This window comes from Otolemur garnettii, unplaced genomic scaffold, assembly GCF_000181295.1.
Source record: "Otolemur garnettii isolate 467f Iridium unplaced genomic scaffold, OtoGar3 scaffold00213, whole genome shotgun sequence".
Taxonomy (NCBI): Eukaryota; Metazoa; Chordata; class Mammalia; order Primates; family Galagidae; genus Otolemur; species Otolemur garnettii.
Genome location: NW_003852608.1, coordinates 594,521 through 597,351, shown reverse-complemented (window position 1 = coordinate 597,351; position 2,831 = coordinate 594,521).

Here is a 2,831-nt window from a genome sequence, read left to right as displayed (position 1 = left end):
GGAGTTGGAGGTTGCTGTGAGCTGTAATGCCATGGCACTCTACCCAGGGGGACAGCTTGAGGCTCTGTCTCAAAAAAAAAAAAAAAAAAAAAGGTGTGTGCGTTCAAAATTTTAATAGATATTATCAAATCGCTCACCAAATTATGTTACCTATTAAAAATCCTAACAAAGGTTTGTGAAGTATCTCTGTCTATGCTCTCACTAAAGCTGCTCATTATCAATCAATTTTCTTTTCTTTTTTTTGAGATGGAGTCTCACTTTTTCGCCCTTGGTAGGGTGCTACGGCATCATAGGTGACAGCTACCTCAAACTCTTGGGCTCAAACTACTCTCTTGCCTCAGCCTCCCAAGTAGCTGGGACTACAGGTGCCCACCACAACACCCAGCTATTTTTAGAGACTGGTGTCACTGTCTCAGGCTGGTCTCAAACCTGTGAGCTCAGGCAATCTACCCACCTCAGTCTCCCACAGTGCTAGGATTACAGGCATGAGCCACCACACCTAGTCTCAATTTTCTGTCTATCTCTTAGATTAAATAAAGAATGACACCTAATTTTTTTAAGGTTCGCTTTTCTTTGTTTGAGAGTTTAAGCCCATTTCTGTGTATTTACTGATGTTTTTTCTTGCCTATTCAGAACTTTACCCAAATTTTCTATTGTATGGGTTATTTTTCATGTTCCTTTTCTTTTGTGTTAGAAATGATCAGAGGCAGGGTATAGTGACTCTTGAGACCAGCTTGAGCAAGAATGTGACCCCGTCTCTACTAAAAATAGAAAAAATTAGCCTGGCATTGTGGCAGGCACCTGTAGTCCCAGCTACTTGAGAGGCTGAGGCAGGAGGATCACTTGAGCCCAGGAGTTAGAGTTGCTGTGAGCTAGGCAGGAGGTAGAGGTTGTTGTGAGCTAGGCTAACGCCATGGCACTTTAGCTTGGTCAACAGAGTGAGATTCTGTTTCCAAAAAATAAGTAAATAAATAAAACAAAAATGTTAAGTAAGAGCCAGACTGGTAAGGGCTCAGCTGACAAAGAACTAAAGGCAGTGAGCTAATGTTACAAACGCAGAGAGGCAATGTGTCCTGATTTTTTCTTTTAATATTGTTCAGAACAAGGATCATATTTATGCAGCAAAAACCCTTCAGAATGCCCTAGCAGTTTTGAACTTGTTCCCTTTCTTTCCAACAGAGGGTTAATCCATTCACATGTTTCCGTTTATCACCATTACTTCTTCCCAAAGCTCTAGAGGAACCATTTCTAATAGCAGTAAAATGATGAAATATCTAGGAATAAAATCCACAAGAAATATGTGCAACTTTTACAAAAAGAACTTTAAAACCCCACTGAGGGATGAAAGTTTACATAACATAAATGACAACTTCGTTTTTCTAGGAAGATACAATAGTGAACGTTTTGTAAAGATGTTTAGTCTCCTAAACCAATCTTTAAATTCAAAGCAATTTTCAGAAAAATACCAGCAGGGCTTTTTTTTTTTTCTTTAGTTGGTGAGACAATGCCACAGTTCTTTGAAACTGAACATCTCACATCAGCCAGGAAAATTCTGAAAGAGAAGAGTTGGGCCAGGAACAGGGTGGTGGGCCTGGGGACACTTCCTAATATTAAGATATTAGGATACTAGATACAGGATTAGGATATTAGATACATTACATGTATCTATAATATATACTTTTTTTTGTTTTTGAGATAGTCTCACTTTGTCACCCTTGGTTAAGTGCCATGGCATTATAGCTCACAGCAACCTCAAACTCTCAGGCTCAAGTAATTCTCTTGCCTCAGCCTCCCAAGTAGCTGGGACTACAGGTGCCCGCCACAACACCTGGCTATTTTTGGAGACTAGATCTTACTCTTGCTCAGGCTAGTCTCAAACCTGTGAGCTCAGGCAATCCACTGGCCTGGGCCTCCCAGAGTGCTAAGGTTATAGGCATGAACCACCACCCAGCCCAGCCTATTAAGGTATATTTTAAAGTTTGTAATAATTAACATGTAAAAGATTTGTACTAGAGAATAAATAAAGAGGAAACAAAGAGCAACAAGGCAGATTAGAATATATATGGAGATTTAAATTTTGGCAGAGGTGGCTTTTTGTATCAGGGAGAAGTTGAATTAGGATCATTGACTACCTTTAGTTAAAAATAAACCTGGATGTCACTCCTTTAACAAAAATATGGTTCATCTGAATTGTAAAAGTAATTTAAAATGCACCTATGTCTATTTTAGAATGGTGATTCTCAACACAGGATGTGTTTAGCAATTTGGCCTCCCAGGAAACATCTGATGATGTCTGGAGACATTCTGGTGCTTGCAGCTGAAGAGGAGGGGATGCTACTGGCATCTAGTGGCTAGAGGCCAGGGACACTGCTCCACATTCTACCCGCAGGGGACAACCCTCCAGGACAAAAATCCTCCTGTCCAAAATGTCAGTAGTGCTAAGAGTGAGAAGCTCTCTTCTAGAAGAAGGCATAAGAAAATATACGATCTTGGAGCAGGGAAGGTCTTTCTAATCAGAACACAAAATTGAGACGTGATAAGTGATATAAATGTTTATGACCATTTTGTGTTTTAGAAAGAACTTATGTCTAAGGGAAAATTGTATAAAATTTTCAAAAGCTAAGAAACTTGGAAAAATAGTTGCAGCACATGTCAAGCATAATGCCAATTGACTTAATTTACGAAGAGCTTATACAAATTCTAAGTGAGAGGAACCCTATGTTTAAGAAATTGGAGGCACCAGCCACATACACCTAAGGTGGCGGGTTCGAATCCCCAGCCCGGGCCCGCCAAACAACAATGATGGCTGCAACCAAAAAATGGCCGGGCGT